General features: G+C 42.6%; 1 protein-coding gene across 1 annotated transcript in view; it reads right to left on the minus strand.

Moving 5' to 3' along the window:
- The window catches only part of EVC2 (EvC ciliary complex subunit 2), a 183,500-nt gene that overhangs the window by 138,862 nt on the left and 22,418 nt on the right, over positions 1-22,220 (minus strand). The window lies entirely within an intron of this gene.

The raw sequence follows: 22,220 nt of genomic DNA on the forward strand, positions 1-22,220 counted from the left end.
AGGCCATTCCAACTCATGGCAACTCCACGTGTGTCAGAGTACAACTGCACTCCATAGGGTTTTCAATGGATAATTTTTCAGAAGTAGATTGCCAGGCCTTTCTTCTGAGGTGCCTATAGGTGAACTTGAATCATCAGCCTTTTGGTCAGCAGCTGAGAGCGGTATCTGTTGCAACACCTAGGGATTCCAAAGAACAAACCAGTTGCCATCAAGTTGACTCCGAATCATGGGGAACCCATGTGCTTCAGAGTAGAACTGCATTCCATAGGGTTTTCGATGGCTGTGATCTTTTGGAAGTAGACTGGCAGGGCTGTCTTTCAAGCACCTCTGAGAGGATTTGAACCACCAACCTTTCAGTTAGTGGGTGAGTACTTAGCCATCTGCACCACCCAGGGACCTAGATAATGATGTCAACAACAATAATGGTTCAGGCTTGGGCTAAAGCTGTGTTCTCAAATTTGAGCTGCATCAGAACCACCTGGAAGGCTTGTGAAAACACAGATTGCTGGGCTCACTCCCAGAGTTTCTAATAGGTCCGGAGTAGGGCCCAAGAATCTGCAGTTCTAACAACTAAGTTCCCTGTATTCGAACGGTGGTGTTGACAAAGAACATCAAATACACCACAGACTGCCAGGAGAACGAACAAGTCAGTCTTAGAAGAAATACAACCAGAATGCTCCTTAGAGGTGAGGACGGTAAGACTTCAACTCACTTACTTTGGAAACATCATCACAAAAGACCAATTGCTAGAAAACGACATCATGTTTGGTAAAATGGAGGGTCAGCAAAAACAGGGAAAGCCTCAGTGAGACGGACTGACACAAAGGCTATAAAAATGTACTCAAACACAGCAATGATTATGAAGATGGCGCAGGACCAGGCGACGTTTCGTTCTGTTATACAAACGGTCGCCATGAGTCGGAGCTGACTCGATGGCAACTAACAGAAATAACAAGTTCCCGGGAGATGCTGCTGCTGCTGCTGCTGCTGGTGGTCCAGGGACCACACCTTGAGAATCACTAGGCGAAGAGCTTCACAAAGATTAGCTCGTTAAACTCTCCCCGAAACCCTATAAGTGCAGGATTTCAAATCCCAAGAGGTACCTTTAGCAAGTGACTTCACCACTGTGAACCTCAGCCTCTCATCTGTAAAATGGGCATCAAATAATTACCTCAAAGCAGGAAGACTGACAGGTCCTCGGGTGGGCAAACAGTTAAGTGCTTGACTACTAGCTGAAAGGTTGGCAATTTGAACCCACCCAGAGGCACCTTGGAAGAAAAGCCTGGCAATCTGCTTCTGAAAAGTCACGGCCTTGAGAGCCCTATGGAGCAGTTCTACTCCACACACATGGGGTCACCATGAGTTGGAATCAACTCAAGGGCAACAACAATGTGAATATTAAATAAAATAATGACTACATGGGAGCTTAGTGCAAAGCTTGGCTTATTTATTTATTCAACAACTATTTATTGAGTGTCTATTACCAGGCCATATGGTAGAAAGTAATCAGGTAGTGAATCTTTCTTCCCTTGCGTCATTATATTCTTTACGTAGCACTCACTGGTCTTGGGCTTACTCTCTTTTTGTGAATAATGGCCTCCAACAGCACAGAAAGAATGTGGACTCGGAAGGCCTGGGTGTAGTGCCCAATGCTGGCACCTATTGGCCATGTCCCTGTGGAGCAGTTCTACTCTGCACACATGGGTTTGCCATGAGTCAGAACCAACTTGACAGCAACAGGTTTGGTTTGGTTTGGTGTGGTTTGGTCTGGCATTGGGAAAATCACTTTATCTCTTTTTGCCCCTGCTCCTTCTCTTGTAAAACATAGATAATAACTCTCAGATGGTTGTTCTGAGGATTCAAAAAAAAAAAAAAATTCAACGGAAATGGTTAGAAGAATGCCTGGCTCATAGCACTTGCTCACTAAATCCAAGTGACTACTGTCCTCCCGGAAACCTTGGTGGTGTAGCGGTCAAGTGCTATGGCTGCAAACCAAGAGGTCGGCAGTTCAAATCCACCAGGCACTCCTTGGAAACTCTATGGGGCAGTTCCACTCTGTCCTATAGGGTGGCTATGAGTCAGAATCGACTCGACAGCAGTGGGTTTGGCTGTCCTCCCTTCCTTTGTGACCTGGTAAGTAAAGTGATTCTACTGACATGGTGTTAAGATTGAATTGTGCCCCCAAAAACATGTATTGGAGTCCTGGCCCCTATACCTGTGGATGTGACCCTATTTGGAAACAGGGCTTTCTTCGTTACGTTAACTTTGTTATGTTCATGCCCAAGTAGGGTGGGTCCTAAACCTAATCACTTCTGAGTTGTAAAAAGAGCAGAACAGACCCAGGGACACACACAGGGGAAGACATCATACAGAGACAGATGCACACGGCAGATGCCTCTACAAGCCCAGAAACGCCAAGGATTGATTGCTGGCAGCTACTAGAAGCTATAATAGACAAGGAGGGAGCTCCTTCTAGAGTCAAGCCCTGAATTTGGAGTTCTAGCCTCCTGGACTGTGAAAAAATTCATTTCTGGACTTTAAAGCCATCCATTTATGTTATTTTTGGTACGGTAGCACTGGGTAACTAAGGCACACAGTGATGGAGATACTATGTGTGGTTATTCATTAGTAAGAGGGCCTCAAGAATATAGACATGGGCTAAGATAGCCTCACTTTTTTTTAAATCCTTTTTATCTTTCGGAGTGCTTTAATCAACTTGTTTATACTCAAAATTGAAAGGAAAAAAAGCCTGTATATGTAAGGTTTTTAAATGTTCAAATCAAAAAGAACATCGAAGAGGAAATCACCAAATCAATGCCATTTACAGTAGCCCCCAAGAAGATAAAATACTTAGGAATAAATCTTAACAGAGATGTAAAAGACTTATACAAAGAAAACTACAGGACATTTCTACAAGAAACCAAAAGAGACTTACATAAGTGGAAGAACATACCTTGCTCGTGGATAGGAAGACTTAACATTATAAAAATGTCTATTCTACCAAAAGCAATCTATGCATTTAATGCAATTCCGATCCAAATCCCAAAGACATTCTTTAAGGAGATGGAGAAACAAATCACCAACTTCATATGGAAGCGAAAGAGGCCCCGGATAAATAAGGCATTACTGAAAAAGAAGAACAAAGTGCAAGGGCTCACTCTACCTGGTTTTAGAACCTATTATACCACCACAGTAGTCAAAACACCTATGCTCATCCAAAGACTTCACCAAAAGAGTAAAAAGACTACCTACAGACTGGGAAAAAGTTTTTAGCTATGACATTTCTGATCAGCGCCTGATCTCTAAAATCTACACGATACTGCAAAAACTCAACTGCAAAAAGACAAATAACCCAATTAAAAAATGGGCAAAAGATATGAATAGACACTTCACTAAAGAAGACATTCAGATAGCTAACAGATATATGAGTAAATGTTCACGATCATTAGCCATTAGAGAAACGCAGATCAAAACTACAATGAGATTTCATCTCAGTCCAACAAGGCTAGCATTAATCCAAAAACACAAAAGAATAAATCCTGGAGAGGCTGTGGAGAGATTGGAATACTTCTACACCACTGGTGGAAACGTCAAATGGTACAGTCACTTTGAAAATCGATTTGGCGCTTCCTTAAAAAGCTAGAAATAGAACTACCATACGACCCAGCAAACCCACTCCTTGGAATATATCCTAGAGAAATAAGAGCCTTTACACGAACAGATATATGCACACCCATGTTTATTGCAGCTCTGTTTACAATAGCAAAAACATGGAAGCAACCAAGGTGCCCATCAACGGATATTCATAAATTATGGTATATTCACACAATGGAATATCATACATCGATGAAGAACAGTGAGGAATCTGTGAAACATTTCATAACATGGAGGAACCTGGAAGGCATTATGCTGAGTGAAATTAGTCAGTTGCAAAAGGACAAATATCGTATAAGACCACTATTATGAGAACTTGAAAAATAGTTTAAACTAAGAAGAAAACATTCTTTTGTGGTCACGAGATGGCGGAGGGAGGGAGGGAGAGTGGGAGAGGGGCACTCACTAATTAAATAGTAGATAAGAACTACTTTAGGTGAAGGGAACGACAACACACAATACAACGGAGGTCAGCACAATTGGACTAAACCAAAAGCAAAGAAGTTTCCTGAATAAACTGAATGCTTCAAAGGCCAGCGTAGCAGGGACAGGGGCTTAGAGACTATGGTTTCAGGGGACATCTAAGTCGATTGGCATAATAAAATCTATTAAGAAAACATTCTGCATCCCACTTTGAACAGTGGCGTCTGGGGTCTTAAACACTAGCAAGCAGCCATCTAAGATGCGTCAATTGGTCTCAACCCACCTGGATCAAAGGAGAATGAAGAATACCAAGGACACAAGGTGATTACAAGCCCAAAAGACAGAAAGGGCCACATGAACCAGCGACTACATCAGCCTGAGACCAGAAGAACTAGATGGTGCCCGGCTACAACCAGTGACTGCCCTAACAGGCAACACAACAGAGAACCCCTGAGGGAGCAGGAGAGCAGTGGGATGCAGACCTCAAATTCTCCTAAAAAGACCAGACTTAATGGTCTGATTGAGATTGGAAGGACCCCGGTGGTCATGGCCCCCACACCTTCTGTTGGCCCAGAAAAGGAACCATTCCCAAAGCCAACTCTTCAGACATGGATTGGACTGGATAATGGGTTGGAGAGGGATGCTGGTGATGAGTGAGCTTCTTGGATCAGGTGGACATTTGAGACTACGTTGGCATCTCCTGCCTGGAGGGGAGATGAGAGGGTGGAGGGGGTTAGAAGCTGGAGAAAAGGGCATGAAAAGAGAGAGTGGAGGGAGAGAGCCGGCTGCCTCATTAGGGGGAGAGTAATTGGGAGTGTGTAGCAAGGTATATATGGGTTTTTGGGTGAGAGACTGACTTAATTTGTAAACTTTCACTTAAAGAAAAATAGAAATTATTTTTAAAAAAGTTCAAATCCCACCCCACCCCCAAAAATGCAGAATAGAATTTCAAATTCTCACGGAATCCAGACTTCCTAGAGCTATGGAGGGTGGATGAATCCCTCTAACTATTGTCCTGAGGCAATCTTTAAACCTTAACCCAAAAATATTCCCTGAAGCCTTCCTAAAACCAAACAATAATTTAGCTCAACTAGTGAAAAAAAAAAGGTCTGCCTTGAGCATTACACTATTTTAAGATCCATCCATTTGGAATCAAACTGACAACAGCAACTCTAAAGATTAGACAGGAACCTTAGGGGGGTAGTGAGTTTATGCTAACGGGGGAGGGACAACTCAGAAAAGGAGGGTCAGCATGGTTGCACAACTCAAAAATGTAATCAATGTCACTGAATTGTACATGTAGAAACTGTTGAATTGGTGTATGTTTTGCTGTGTATATTCTCAGCAACAAGAAAATTAATGAAATTAAAAAAAAAAAAACCTCCCCCTTAGCCCAGTAATTTCATATATAGGACTCGCTCCTCAAGAAATAATTCAGAAATATGCAGAAAGATTTATATACAAGATTTGTCTTAACCAAAAATATGGGCAAAGATTTATCTATATACAAAGCTGTTTTTCAGAGCATTACATAAGTAACGAAATTTGAATACAACCTAAATGCCTACAATATGGAAGATGGTTAAATATTTTAAGCTTTGATAAACTATCTCACCCATAAAATATGCAATTATATAGCCATTTTATTAGTTTTAAAAAGGAGAGTAATACATGCATGGCAGAAAAAAAACTTTTTTAAGAGACACCAAGGGTTTAAAAAAGGGAGGCAAGTTTCCTTTCTTTCCTTCCCATATCCATACCCCTAATCCTACTTGTCTGAAAGCAGAGAATACCAGAAAGATGTTTACCTGTGTTTTGCTGGCTATGCTAAGGCATTCCACTATGTGATTCATAACAAATTATGGATAACCTTGTGAAGAATGGGAATCCCAGAACACTTAATTGTGCTCATGAGGGACCTGTACTAGACCAAGAGGCAGTTACTCAGACAGAACAAGGGGATACTGCATGGTTTAAAGTCAGGAAAGGTGTGCATCAGAGTTGCATCCTTTCATCATATTTATTCAATCCATATGCCGAGCAAATAATCCAAGAAACCTGACTATATGAAGAAGAATGAGCGTTAGAACTGGTGGACGACTCATTAACAACGTGTGATATGCAGATGACACAACCTTCCTTGCTCAAAGTGAAGAGGACTTGAAGCCCTTACTGATGAAGATCAAAGACCACAGCCTTCAGCACGGATTACACCTCAACATAAAGGAAACAAAAATCCTCACAACTGGACCAATAGGCAATACCGTGATAAACAGAGAAAAGACTGAAGTTGTCAAGGATTTCATTTTACTTGGGTCCACAATCAACAGCCATGGAAGCAGCAGTCAGGAAATCAAAGGACATATTGCACTGGGCAAATATGCTGCAAAAGACCTCTTTAAGGTGTTAAAAAGCAAAGATGTCACTTTAAGGACTAAGGTGTGCCTGACCCAAGCCATGGTATTTTCAATCGCCTCGTATGCACGTGAAAGCTGGACAAAATAAGGAAGACCATGGAAGAACTGACGCTTTTGAATTATGGTGCTGACAAAGAATACTGAATATACTGTGGAAGAAGTACAGCCAGAATGTTCCTTAGAAGCAAGGATGGCAAGACTTCGTCTCACATACTTTGGACACGTTATCAGGAGGGACTAGTCCCTAGAGAAGGATAATGTGCTTGGCAAAGTAGAGGGTCAGTGGAAGAGAGAAAGACCCTCAACAAAATGGACTGACACAGTGGCTGCAACAAGGGGCTCAAGCATAACAAGGATTTTGAGGACGGTGCAGGACCGGGGGTGTTTCGTTCTGTTGTACACAGGGTCGCTATGAGTCGGAACCTACTCGACGGCACCTAGCAACAACAATCCCACTTCTCAGACGTGTCTAGTTGAAACAGTTGTTTTTAGTTTCTACGGTTAAGTTAGCCGGAATGGTTAGTTAACTCCAATACTTTAAAAAATATGCATCTGTCTCTATTTCTTGATCCGTCAACACTACACATTATTTACTGAATTCCTACTAAGACAGATGTGCATTTAGGTCTTGATGTTACCCAACAGATACCCCTCTCCACATTTCCCGCCAATTTGAGTAGTTATTATTTTTAGCTTCACAATTTATCACCTTTACAATTTCAAACTAAATAATTAAACCCCCATTTTTATGACAGTCCCCAAGTGGCATAAGCGATTAAGCGTTTGGCTACTAAACAAAAGGTTGATGATTCAAATCCACTCCGAGGTACCTCGGAAGACAGGCATGGTGACCTATTTCTGAAAAATCAGTCACTGAAAACCCTTTGGAGTACAGTTCTGCTCTGAAACACATGGAATCCCCATGCATCGGAGTCAACTCGACAGTGACCGGTTTGGCTTTTTGGTTTATTTATATGGCATTAACTTTAAATATCTCTTGGTTCCTTACTAAGAAAATGATGAAATTAGTGCCCCCACACTTGCCTCTATCTTTGTGCATTTTGATTTATAAAATGTGTTCTGCTCTGCAACCACAATTAAGTCTTCCATGCCTTGTTTATGATTGAAACTAAAAACGAAAAAGAATATTATTATGATGATGATTAGGTAAATATTATTTACTACAGAATAAAGTAATTGAATGCAATACTGTCACTCAACATGTACCCCTCAAAAGAGGATATTTCCAATGAAGTCCTCTTTCTTACATTTTATCAATTACTCAAAATCATGCCTCATTTTTGGTTTGCTTCAATTTGAACCAAGACTTCCTTGTATAACTTTTTGTTTTTCCTGGGTTTTCTAATTGCCCTTTGCTCGTGATAGGTGCATGTTCACTTGATAATATCTGTGGCAAGGATTAAATTTTCTTATTTTTAAAGTCACCCTTCCCCATTTGCTCTAGGCTTGCTTCACAGCTGGCATTTTGAGCTATTTTTCCACTGCTTTCTGTGTTATCCCAGAATTACTGATTAAGCAAAACTGTGTTTCCTGGATTCACTCCTTTCTTTTCCTTGGATAATTTTTTTTTCATTTTGATGGAGTATCCTCAGTGTTTATTTATTCTCAATTAAATTTGTTTAGAAAAGATTTTTTTTTCGTCACAGGTCTGAAAATGTTGTTATTTTGCCCTCATCTGATTATTAGTTTGCCTTAGCAAATAACTGAAGGTCCACAATCATTTTCCCTCAGGATATTGGAGGTCCCACTCCATTGTCTTCTGGCATAAGTGCGCCTGAAAATCTTTGGATGGATCTGTTTTTGCTTTCTGAAAGCTTTTAAGTTTCTCCTTCTTCCCCTGGAGTTCTGAATGCCCAACTATTTAAAAGAAGGTTTTGAAGAAACTTCTACCAATATGAAAAAAATGCTTATACCCTAATATGCGTCGTTCAGTCATTCAGTACTGAAGAATGCAGGAGGCATCCAAAGAAGATGGGAGGAATACACAGTCACTGTACCAAAAAGAATTGTTTGAATTTCAATCATTTCAAGATGTAGCATATGATCAAGAACTGATGGTAATGAAGGAAGAAGTCCAAGTTGCAATGAACACATTGGCAAAAAACAAGGCTCCAGGAATTGACGGAATACCAATTGAGATATTTCAAAAATGCATGCAGTACAGAAGTGCTCAGTCGTCTATGCCAAGAAATTTGGAAGACAGCTACCTGGTCAACTGACTGGCAGAGATTCTTTTTTTTTTTTTTTTTTTGATACTTTAGATAAACATTTACAGAACTAGCTATTTTCTCATTAAACAGTAAACATATTGTTTTATGACACTGGTTAACAACCCCACGACACATCAACATTCTCCCTTCTCGACCTTGGTTTCCCTATTACACGCTCTGCTGTCCCCTCCTGCCTTCTAGTCAGTCCTTGCCCCTGGACTGCTGCGCCCCTTTAGTCTCATTTACTTTCACGGACCTGTCTACTCTTTGGGTGATGGGTGTATCTAGGGACTGACTTCATTACTGAGCTAAAAGGGTGTCCAGGGGCCATATTCTTAGGGATTCTCAAATCTCTGTCATGCCAGTAAGTCTGGTCTTTTTTTGTGACTTAGAACTTTGTTCTACATTTTTCTCCAGCTCTGTTCAGGGCCCTCTATTGTGATTCCTGTCAGACCAGTCAGTGGTGGTAGCCAGGCACCTTCTAGTTGTACTGGACTCAGTCTGGTGGTGGCCGTGGTGTGGTCCATTAGTCCTTTAGACTAATCTTTCTCTTGTATCTTTAGTTTTCATCAATATTCCTTGCTCCCGAGGGCGTGAGACCAGTGGAGTATTTTAGATGGCCATTCGCAGGCTTTTAAAACTACTCATCAAAGTAGAATGTAGAACATTTTCTTTATAAACTATGTTGTGCCAATTGAACTAAATGTTCCCTGAGACCATGGTCCCCAAAGTCCTCAGCCCAGCAATTCAGTTCCTTAGGGAATTTGGATGTAGCTACGGAGCTTCCATGACCTTGCCGTGTACAAGCTGTGCTGGCTTCCCCAGTATTGTGTACTGTCTTACCCTTCACCAGAGTTACCACTTACCTGTTGTCTACTTAGTGTTTCTCCATCCCCACCCCTCCCCTCCCTCCTAACCATCAAAGATTGTTTCTTTCTGTGTATAAACATTTTCGTGAGTTTTTACAGTAGTGATTTCATACAATATTTGTCCTTTTGTGATTGACTTATTTCACTCAGCATAATACTCTCCAGATTCATCCATGTTATGAGATCCTTCGCAGATTCGTTGCATAGTATTCCATCGTGTGTATGTACCACCGTTTATTTATCCATTCATCTGTTGATGGGCACCTAGGTTGTTTTCATCTTTTTGCTATTGTGAACAGTGCTGCAATGAACATGGATGTGCACATATCCGTGTGACGACTCTTATTTCCTAGGAGTGGGATTGCTGGATCGTATGGTATTTCTATTTTGAGTTTTCTAAGGAAGTGCCATACCATTTTCCAAAACAGCTGTATCATTTTGCATTCCCACCAGCACTGAATAAGAGTTCCGATCAATCTCCCTGCAGCCTCTCTAATGTTTGTTACAGCCTGTGTTTCTGGTTCATGCCAGTAAAGCCAGGGTGAGATGGTATCTCACTATGGTTTTAATCTCCATTTCTCTAATGGCTAGTGATTGCAAGCATTTCCTCATGTGTCTGTTGGCCGCTTGAATGTCTTCTTTGGTGAAGTGTCTGTTCATTTCCTTTGCCCATTTTTTAAATGGATTATTTGTCTTTTCGTTGTACAGGTGTTGGGTATTCTTACCGGTTTTACACATTAGACCTTTGTCTGATTTGTAATAGCCAAAAATTTTTTCCAAGTCTGTAGGTTCTCTTTTTACTCCTTTGGTGATGTCTTTTGATGAGTGTAAGTATTTAATTTTTAGAAGATTCCAGTTATCTAGCTTGTCTTCTGGAGTCTGTGTGTTGTTAGTTATGGTTTGTATCCTGTTAATGCCGTGTATTAGGGCCTCTAGCATTGATCCTATTTTTTCTTCTACGAACTTTATAGTTTTAGGCTTTATATTTAGGTCTTTGATCCATTTTGAATTAGTTTTTGTATATGGTGTGAAGTGTGAGTCCTGTTTCATTTTTTGCAGATGGACTTCCAGTTTTTCCAGCACCATTTATTAAAAAGACTGTTTTTTCCCCCATTTTATGGACTTTGGGCCCCTGTCAAAGATCAGGTGACCACAGGTGGATGGATTTACATCTGGTTCTCAATTCTGTTACACTGGTCATTGGATCCGTTGTTGTACCAAATACATTGTATAGTAGGTTCTGAGGTCAGGTAGTGTGAGTCCTCCTACCTTCTTCTTCAATAGTGCTTTACTTACCTGGGGCTTCTTCCCTTTCCATATAAAGTTACTAATTAGTTTTTCCATCTCTTTAAAGAATGTTGTTGGTATTTGGGTCCGGATTGCATTGTATTTCTAAATCGCTTTGGGTGGAATTGTCATTTTCACAGTGTTGAGACTACCTATCCATGAGCATGATACGTTTTTCCGTTTATGTAGATCTCTTGCAGTAGTGTTTTATAGTTTTCTTTGTATAGGTCTTTTACTTCCCTGGTTAGATTTATTCCTAAGTACTTTCTTTTTTTAGGGGCTATTATAAATGGTATTGTTTTCCTGATTTCCTTTTCATCGTTCTCTTTATTGCTGTATAGGAATCTGATTTTTGTATGATTATCTTGTATTCAGCCCCTGTGCTGGATCTATTAGTTCCAGTAGTTTTCTCATGGAGTCTTTTGGGTTTTCTATGTATAGTATCTATGTAAAGGTTCCTCATGAGCACGATTCAGTGTTCTGGAATTCCCATTCTTTGCAATGTTATCCATAATTTGTTATGATCCACATAGTTGAACGGCCTTTGCATAGTCAATAAAACACAGGTAAACATCCTTCTGGTATTCTCTGCTTTCAGCCAGGATCCATCTGACATCAGCAATGATATCCCTGGTTCCACGTCTTCTTCTGAAACCAGCCTGAATTTCTGGCAGTTCCCTGTTGATATACTGCTGCAGCCGTTTTTGAATGATCTTCAGCAAAATTTTGCTTGCGTGTGATAGTAATGATATTGTTCTATAACTTCCACATTCAGTTGGATCACCTTTCTTGGGAATAGGCATAAATATGGATCTCTTCCAGTCAGTTAGCCAGGAAGCTGTCTTCCATATTTCTTGGCATAGATTAGTGAGCACCTCCAATGCTCCATCTGTTTGTTGAAACATCTCAATTGATATTCCATCAATTCCTGGAGCCTTGTTTTTCACCAATGCCTTCAGAGCAGCTTGGACTTCTTCCTTCAGTAGCATCGGTTCCTGATCATATGCCACCTCTTGAAATGCTTGAACATCAACTAATTCTTTTTGGTATAATGACTCTGTGTATTCCTTCCATCTTCTTTTGATGCTTCCTGCATCGTTTAGTATTTTCCCATAGAATCCTTCACTATTGCAACTCGAGGCTTGAGTTTTTTCTTCAGTTCTTTCTGCTTGAGAAACACCGAGCGTGTTCTTCCCTTTTGGTTTTCCATCTCCAGGTCTTTGCACATGTCATTATAATACTTTACTTTTTCTTCTCGAGCCTCCCTTTGAAATCTTCTGTTCAGTTCTTTTATTTCATCAATTCTTCCTTTTGCGTTAGCTGCGTGTGCTCCTGAGGAACCTTTACATAGATCAAGAGGCAGTTGTTCAGAGAATAAGGGGATACCGATTGGTTTAAAGTCAGGAAAGTGAGCGTCAGGGTTGTATTCTTTCACCATATTTATTCAATCTGTATGCTGAGCAATAATATGAGAAACTGGACTATATGAAGAACGGGATATCAGGATTGGAGGAAGACTCATTATGCAGATGACACAACCTTGCTTGCTCAAAGTGAAGAGGACTTGAAGCACTTACTAATGAAGATCAAAGACCCCAGCCTTCAGTATGGATTGTACCTCAACATAAAGAAAACAAAAATCCTCACAATTGGACCAATGAGCAACATCATGATAAATGGAGAAAAGACTGAAGTTGTCAACGATTTCATTTTACTTGGATCCACAATCAACGGCCATGGAAGCAGCAGTCAAGAAATCAAAAGACAAGAAGTTTCCTGAATAAACTGAATGCTTCAAAGGCCAGTGTAGCAGGGGCAGGGGTCTGGGGACCATGGTTTCAGGGGACATCTAAGTCAATTGGCATAATAAAATCTATTAAGAAAACATTCTGCATCCCACTTTGAACATTGGCATCTGGGGTCTTAAACGCTAGCAAGCAGCCATCTAAGATGCATCAATTGGTCTCAACCCACCTGGATCAAAGGAGAATGAAGAATACCAAGGAAACAAGGCGATTATGAGCCCAAGAGACAGAAAGGGCCACATGAACCAGAGACTACATCAGCCTGAGACCAGAAGAACTAGATGGTGCCCGGCTACAACCGATGACTGGCCTGACAGGGAACACAACAGAGAACCCCCTGAGGGAGCAGGAGAGCAGTGGGATGCAGACCCCAAATTCTCATAAGACCAGACTTAATGGTCTGACTGAGATTGGAAGGACCCCAGTGGTCATTGCCCCCACACCTTCTGTTGGCCCAGGAAAGGAACCATTCCCAAAGCCAACTCTTCAGACATGGATTGGACTGGATAATGGGTTGGAGAGGGATGCTGGTGATGAGTGAGCTTCTTGGATCAGGTGGACACTTGAGACTATGTTGGCATCTCCTGCCTGGAAGGGAGATGAGAGGGTGGAGGGGGTTAGAAGCTGGTGAAAAGGGCACGAAAAGAGAGAGTGGAGGGAGAGAGTGGGCTGTCTCATTAGGGGGAGAGTAATTGGGAGTGTGTAGCAAGGTGTATATAAGTTTTTGTGTGAGAGACTGATCTGATTTGTAAATTTCACTTAAAGCACAATAGAAATTATTTTAAAAAATCAAAAGACTCATTGGATTGGGTAAATCTGCTGCAAAGGACCTCTTCAAAGTCTTGAAGAGCAAAGATGTCACCTTGAAGACTAAGGTGTGCCTGACCCAAGCCTTGGTATTTTCAACCACATTATATGCCTGTGAAAGCTGCACAATGAATAAGAAAGACTAAAGAAGAATTGACGCCTTTGAATTGTGGTGTTGGCGAAGAATATTGAATATATCACGGACTGCCAAAAGAAAGAACAAATCTGTCTTGGAAGAAGTACGACCAGAATGCTCCTTAGCAGCAAGGATGGCGAGATTGCGTCTTACATACTTTGGACATGTTGTCAGGAGGGATCAGTCCCTGGAGAAGGACATCATGCTTGGCAGAGTACAGGGTCAGTGGAAAAGAGAAAGACCCTTGATGAGGTGGATTGACACAGTGGCTGCAACAATGAGCTCTGGCATAATGACGACTGTAAGGATGGCTCAGAACCGGGCAGTGTTTCGTTCTGCTGTGCATAGGGTCGCTATGAGTCGGAACCGACTCTACAGCACCTAACAACAACAACATGTATAGTATCATACCATCCACAGATAGGGAGAGTTTAACTTCTTCATTACCAATTTGGATGCCCCTTATTTCTGTTTCTTGCCTTCCTGCTCTAACTAGGACTTCCAGTACAAGATTAAACAGGAGTGGTGATAAACGGCATTCTTCTCTTGTTCATGTTCTCAAGGGGCATGTTTTCAGCCTCTCTCCATTAAGAATGACGTTGACTGTTGGTTTTACATAGATGCCCTTTATCATGTTGAGAAATTTCCCTTCTATACCAATTTCACTGAGAGTTTTTATCAGTAATGGGTGTTGGACTTTGTCGCATGTCCTTTCTGTGTCGATTGAGATGATATCGTGATTCTTTTCTTTCCTTTTATTTATGTGGTGGATTACGTTGATTAACCTTCTAATGTTGAACCACCCTTGCATACCTGCTTGGTAGTGGTGTATTATTTTTTTGATATGATGCTGAATTCTATTGATTAGAATTTTGTTGAGAATTTTTGCATATATATTGATGAGAGATATTAGTCTGTAATTTTCTATTTTGTAGTGTCTCTTCTGAGTTTTGGCATCAGGGTTATGCTGGCTTCATGGAATAAATTCAGAAGCATTGCTTCCTTTTCTATGTTCTGATGTAGTTTGAGTAGTACTGGCATAAGCTCTTCTCTGAATGTTTGGTAGAATTCTCCAGTGAAGCCATCTGGGCCAGGGTGCTTTTTTGGGGTGTTGGGAGCTTTTTCATTACCTTTTCAATCTCTTCTCTTGTTATGGGTCTGTTCGGATTTTCAACATCATTTTAAGTTAGTTTGAGTAGGTAGTGTGTTTCCAGAAATTTGTCAATTTCCTTTAGGTTTTCAAATTTGTTGAGTGTCCTAGTCATCCAGTGCTGCTATAACAGAAACACAAGTGGAGGGCTTTAACAAAGAGAAGTTTATTTTCTCATAGTCCTGTTGGCTAGAAGTTCCAATTCAGGGTTCCGGCTGCAGGGAAGGCTTTCTCTCTCTGTCAGCCCTGGAGGAAGGTCCTTGTGATGCATCAATCTTCACCTGGTCTGGGAGCATCTTAGCACAGGAACTTCAGGTCCGAAGGATGCACTCTGCTCCCGGCACTGCTTTCTTGGTGGTGTGAGGTCCCCAACTCTCTGCTTGCTTCCCTTTCCTTTTACCTCTTGAGAGATAAAAGGTGGTGCAGGCCACACCCCGGGGAAATTCCCTTTACATTGGATCAAGGATGTGGCCTGAGCAAGGGTGTTACATCCTACCCTAATCGTCTTTAATGACAGGCAGAGATTATGATTTATAATACACTGAAAAATCACAAAATGGAGGACAACCACACATGGCCTAACCAAGTTGACACATATTTGGGGGGGACACAATTCAAACCATGACAGTTGAGTACAGTTTTTCATAATACTCTGTAACGATCCTTTTCATTTCAGTTGGGTCTGTTGTAATGTCCTGCATTTCATTTCGTATTTGGGTTATTTGCAGCAAGGGACCGAAGCCAGTGCCTCCAGTCCAGGTGAATGCCGGTGGCAGGAAGCAGAGGAAGCTGAGCAGCACAGGGAAGAAGGATGGGGGAGTGGGACAGCACATATCACTGGTTGCCAGGTGCTCTGTCTCCTGCTGGGAGCTCCTGAAAGCTGCTTTCCTGTACTCCTTGTCCACCAATCCCCAATGTGGGTGGACAAAAAAAAAAAAACAAGGCAGGGCAAATCCAGGCATTTCCTGGCCAGCCAAGCGACTGCAGCCAGCTACAAACTGGGAGAGGTTGACCAGCGGGGAGAACGATGGGTGGTGGGAAAGCGTGTATTGCTGGTTACTAGGTGCTCCTGCTGGAAGCTCCATGAAGCTGCCCTCCAGCACTCCCCATCTGCCCATCTTCAACAGGAGTCCAAGATGGTGAATTCATGCTGTGTTCGCAAACAAGGGACCTCTGAATGCATATCTCCTCACTCTGTGTTCTCTGTCAGTTTCTTATTCCAGTTGGTGTTTGCCCAGTTCTCTATCTCTTCAATTGATGCTTAGGGTTCCAGGGTTGATGCTTGTCTTTGTTTTTCTTAGTTTTTCAGGTCTTTGTTGTGGAGGGACGGTGTGGTGCTTCCATCTATAGCACCAAGTTGGCCGGAAGTTCAAGAGATCCATATTAATGCCAATTCCAAAGAAAAGTGAATCCAACAGAATGTGGAAGTTATCAAACAATATCATTAATATCACACACAAGTAAACTTTTGCTGAAGATCATTCAAAAACTATTGCAGCAATACATCGACAAGGAACTGCCAGAAATTCAAACCAGATTCAGAAGAGGACCTGGAACGAGGGACACCATTGCCAATGTCATATGGCTCTCGGCTAAAGGCAGGGAATAACAGAAAGATGTTTACCCATGTTTTATTGACTATGCAAAGGCATTTGACTGTGTGAATCATACCAAATTACGGATAACATTGTGAAGAACGGAAATTCCATAACACTTAATTGTACTCAATAGGAACCTGTACATAGATCAAGGGGCAGTCATTCAGATAGAATAAGGGGATATTACCTGGTTTAAAGCCAGGAAAGGGGTGCATCAGGGTTGTATCTTTTCATCATACCTATTCAGTCTGTATGCTGAGCAATCCCAGAAGCTGGACTGTATGAAGAATGGGGCACCAGGATTGGAAGATGACTCATTAACAACCTGCATGATGCAGATGACATCAGCATGACTTGCTTGCTGGAAGTGTACAGGACTTGAAGTACTTGCTGATGAAGACCAAAGACTGCAGCCTTCAGTAGGGATTACACCTCAACATAAAGAAAACAAAAATCCTCACACCTGAGCCAATAAGCAACATCATGATATATGGAGAAAAAGATTGAAGTTGTCAAGGATTTTGTTTTACTTGAATCTACAATCAACACCCACAGAAGCAGCAGTCAAGAAATTAAACAACACAATGCATTGGGCAAATTGGCTGCAAAAGACCTCTTTTAAAGTGCTGAAAAGCAAAGACGTCACTTTAAGGACTAAGGTGCGCCTGACTCAAACCATGGTGTTTTCAATCACCTCATATGCATGGGAAAGCTGAACAGTGAATAAGGAAGACCGAGGAAGAAACGGTGCCTTTGAGTTGTGGTATTGGCAAAGAATATTGAATATGCCATGGACTGCCAAAAGAAGAAAAAACCTGTCTTGGAAGAAGTACAGCCAGAATGCCTCTTAGAAACCAGGATGATGAGACTTCATCTCACAAACTTTGAACATGTTATCAGGAGAGATCAGTCCCTGGAGAAAGACATCAAGTAGAGGGTCAACAAAAAAGAGGAAGACCCTCAATGAGACGAATTGATACAGTGGTTGCAACAATGGGCTCAAACACAGCAACGATTGTTAGGATGGCATAGGACTGAGCGGTGTTTCGTTCTGTTGTATACAGGGTCGCTTTGAGTCAGAACCAACTCGGCAGCTAACAACATCCTAATACAATATTTTAAAGAAGGGACGAAGCTGTATATGCAGTATGATCCCAATATCACTAAAGTAAAAATACACATGCACACATATACGCAAATAAAATATGAAGAAAATCCCCAGGACTTTGTTGAGTGTGATTACTTGATGAATTTTTCCATTTCTTTATATTTGTGTTTTCTAAGATCTCTACAGTGGGCGTGTAGTACTTAAAAAAATAATAATAATAAATGTATTTTTAAATGCAACTCTGGTAGAAAAGATGTGCCACCCAGGTCCCTTTTCAAGGAAGGACTTGGTGCCCAGCTATGGGCAGCGTGGTCAGTAGACAGCCTCCAGCTTCAGGGTCGGCATCAGCCTCAGAGAGCCACCTCCCCTTCCAGAGCAGCCGACATATGGTAACTAGGCAAGGCAACGGACAAAATGGCTACACTTGCTCCGGAGTCCCTGGGTGGTGCGAACAGTTCGTACATTCGGTTGCTAACTGAAACACTGGAGGTTCAGGTCTAGTTAGAGTTGCCTCGGAAGAAAGGCCTGGTGATCTACTTCCACAAAATCAGCCATTGAAAACCCTATGGGGGAAAGTTCTCCTGTGACACACATGGGGTCGCCATGAGTCGGAATCCACTTGATAGCAACTGTTATCCTGCCAGCATAGCTGAGGCTTTGTCCCCCAGATCACGATTTGACTTCTCCTTCACCCAATCCTGTTTTCTCCTCCTTCCTTCACAGATGTCAGTCTTATACCCCAATCTATCTAAGCATCCACCTCCAGAGAACCCAACCTGTGACCACAGGTTTAATTCAAAATGGCTGCAGCTAATGGGAACATTAAACATGTTATTTAGGAGCTAGAAGACAGTTGAGCTATTCCTCATTCTTGTAACCGCTAAGCAGCCTGTAGTCAAGGTTACATTTTTCTGACAAACCAACAAGGCCAACGTGACCTTCCAGACCATCAAAGCCAAGTTAGGCACATGTGAGGGTTAAGGCTGCGTTAACATGACGAGGCCACGATTTTCAGTATTGTGTCAATTATCCTCCATTTTGTGGTCCGACGTAATCATTCCCTATTTTGTGATCTCCTATAAGTAATACAATGTAATGACCTCCATGATGTAATCGGATATGATCAGCCAATCAGCTGTAAGGGGAGTTTCCTCAGGGATGTGGAAATGCATCCAACATATACATACATGGACATTCTGTCAAAGCTCACTTGCTTGCTCTGGATGCTGTCACTGGCTCATCCCCATCCGACCTCTGGGTTTTTGGACTGGAGCCAGCAGCTTGTCATCTGACCTGCCAATTTTTGGATTCACCAGCTATGCGGCCCTGTGAGCCAGCAGCCTGCCGTCTGACCTGCCAGTTCCGAGTTTGTCAGCCCCTGCAGCCAGGAGTAGCCTCCAGCTGACGCCTGACCCACGGACTTTGGAACTTGCCAGCCTCCACAACCTTGTAAGCCATTTCCTTGAGATAAATCCCTCAATCGGTAGAGAGACAGACAGACAGATAGATAGATATGCTTCACTAGTTTTGCTTCTCTAGAGAACCCAGCCTATGGCAGGTTGGAAACAGGAGCTTCAGTCTAGACATTTACTAGAATCTGAATCAAAGTGTACTTCTACATACAACTCGCCTGTGATGAACCAGCCTCCGTTTATAAAGGCGGTATCAGAGGCGGTAAGGGAACCACTTCTGCTTTCACATCCTCACACCTTCCCGATTCTAAATCCTGAATTCCAATTAGCACCAAAATAAAACGCAAGCTCCCCATTTGTGCTGGGAACATCCGTCTGAGCTCTGAGCCCCGAGCCCTGATTGCGTACCTACTGGGCAAGAAAAAAATCAATAAACTGGATAAATATGAAGGGCACTGCATGGAGATTATATTGAAATATTGATGGAAATGAGACGAAAGAAATCTGCCTCTAAAGAAAACAAAGGGGCCATAGATAAGAAATCTGTCTTCAGGGTTTGCTCTTTCAAAGACAGCAAAAACTTTCTTACAGCTTTAGGAAGAGGGATGGCAGAGTAAAAGGAATGATGGAGCTTTGATCACCTACAGTATGCCAGTCTAGGTACGTGCAGCGCGTTGAATTTGTTTTTAAAAAGATATGTTGAAATCCTAACCCCAAGTGCCTGTGAACGTGACCTTATTTGGAAATAAGGTCTTTGCAAATGTGATCAAGTTAAGACGAGGTTATGCTGGACTGGGGTGGGCCCTAAACCCAATGACTGGTGTTCTTATAAGGAGAGGGAGATTTGGGGAAACACAGTCACACAGAAGAAGGAGGACCATAAGAAGACGGAGGTAGAGACGGGAGTGAGGCAGCTACAAGCCAAGGGATGCCAACGATTTCTGGCAACTACCCGCCACTGCTCTTCAACTTTCCTCCTCCATGTGGTCAGCCAAAGAGAGTAAGATCTTAAGACGTTGTTTTAGGGGAAGCAGGAGGCTCCATATAATCACCGCCATCACCATCACTGTTATCATCATCATCACCTTCATCACCACCATTCCCATCGTTATCATCACCATCATCCCCATCATTACCATCATCATCAATATTACCACCTTCACCACCATCACCATCAGCAGCGGTATCACCATTATTGTAGCTAAGGTGTACTGAGCAGATCTTAAGGGCCAGAGACGGTCTGAAGTGCTTCACATGTATTAATACAATTAATTAATACAATGTGTTACTCCATTTAATGCTCACAACACTACTGTGAGGTTGACCAGTCACCATCGAGTTGACTCTGACTCATGTGTCCCCATCTGTGTGTGTCAGAGTAGAACTGTGCTCCATGGTCTTTTCAATGACTGATTTTCCAGAAGCAGGTCACCAGGCCTCTCTTCTGAGGCACATCTAGGTAGACTCAAACCACCAATCTTTTGGTGAGCAGCCAAGTACGTTAACCATTTGCATCACCCAGGGACTTACTATGAGGTTGGCATTTGTTTTGATTCTTATTTTTTCAAATTATAAAGGCAAGGTACAGGTAAGTTAAATAAATTGCCCAAGGTCACAGAGCCAGCCAGTAAATAGTGGACCCAGGAGAGTCACACCCAACTGTCTGGCTTCAGAGCCTGGGCCAGTGGCCATCACAGCTCGGCCACCTCTCTAGGGTTCAGGCTCCAGTCTAGCCTTTTACCAGGAGCCCTGTATTTGGGGCACCAGGGACTGGTGTCACTATTAACATTTTGATTCCCACTCTGAGCCATCAGCTCTCCCAGGAACCTTTTGGGGGTGAGTGCCTAGCAGGGCAGAATTTGAGAATTCCTGAGACTCCACCCAAAAGCCATCACAATCCCTTCAAAATTACCCTTAACCATCAATCTCTATTGAACTTTTACCACAGGCCAGGCCTTACTCCCTTTGGAATCTTTTAAACACTTCAAATTCAGAATTCTTATGTCCGCCTCCCAGGTGCAGAAACCAAGCTTTTCCACGATTCTGTTTGCTGACGTTCTCTACTGAAGTGGATACATCACACTGGGCTGCTGCCAGGTTTGACCTGTGTTTAGCCACTGTGATAAGCTTTCCTGACAACCAGTTAGTTCACTGATTTGATGAGCCCTGCGCTGGGTGCTGGAAGGACGAGGAGGAACCAGACCCAGACTCTGCTCCAAGGAGCTCATGGCCTCTCAGAGGAAGGGGGAAGGTGGCAGTGGTAATACAGCGTGACAGTCTGATTGAGGCTGGGGAGCTGAGACTGGGAGAGGGAGGAGAGGTGGCCCCTAACCTAGCTCAAGGCCATTGCCGTCTAGTTGATTCCAACTCGTGGCAACCCCATGTGTTACAGAATAGAGCTGCTCCATAGGGTTTTCTTGGCTGTAATCTTTACTGACACAGGTGACCAGGTCTTTCTTCCAAGGTACTTCCGGGGAGGTTCAAGGCAACTTTCGGAGTAGTGGTCAAGTGAAAACCATCTGTACCACCTATGGTACCAAAAAAGATTTTCCAAGAAGTGACCCATGGGCAGAGCCCTGGTGGCACGGTGGTTAAGATCTATGGCAAGCTACGGCTGCTAACCAAAAGGTCATCAGTTGGAATTCACCAGTCGCTCCTTCGAAACCCTCATAGTTCTCCTATGAGTCAGAATCGAGTCGACGGCAACAGGTTTTTTTTTTTTTCTTTGGACCCACAGACCAAGGAAAAGGAGCCAGGCCAGGAGGAAGGTGAGTCAGGCAGAGGGACAGCATGAGCAAAGACCTGCAGGTGGCCCCAGAGCCTTGGAAAGCAGGTTAAGGATCTGTGATACTAGCCTAAGGGCAAACGGAATCACTGAAGCGTTTTAAGCCAGAAAGTAACAAGGTTGTTGTTAGTTGGCATCAAGTCGATTCCAACTCATGGTGGCCCATGTGTGCAGAGCAAGACTGTGCTCCATGGGGTTTTCAAAGCTGTGACCTTTTGGGAGCATATCACCAGGCCTGTCTTCCAAGTCTCCTCTGGGTGGGTTTGAATCACCAACCTTTCAGCTAGTAGTTGAGCGCTTAACCATTTGCACCACTCAGGGGCTAAGTAACATGGACAGATCAGTATTTTAAGAAGAAGGCTTTGGCTGCTGTGTGGACTTCAGCCTGGAGAAGGCAAACCAGATGTTACAGCCAAGGGAGAAATGATAAGGGCGAGAGGCAGACTGTAGGAAGTGGGAAAACATGCTGGTCAAGACCATAGACCTTGGCCCTAGTTGGGGGTTCAACGCCCAGCTCCTCCCCGGACCACACTGAGGG

Source organism: Loxodonta africana, chromosome 5 (assembly GCF_030014295.1).
Source record: "Loxodonta africana isolate mLoxAfr1 chromosome 5, mLoxAfr1.hap2, whole genome shotgun sequence".
In the NCBI taxonomy this organism is placed as follows: domain Eukaryota; kingdom Metazoa; phylum Chordata; class Mammalia; order Proboscidea; family Elephantidae; genus Loxodonta; species Loxodonta africana.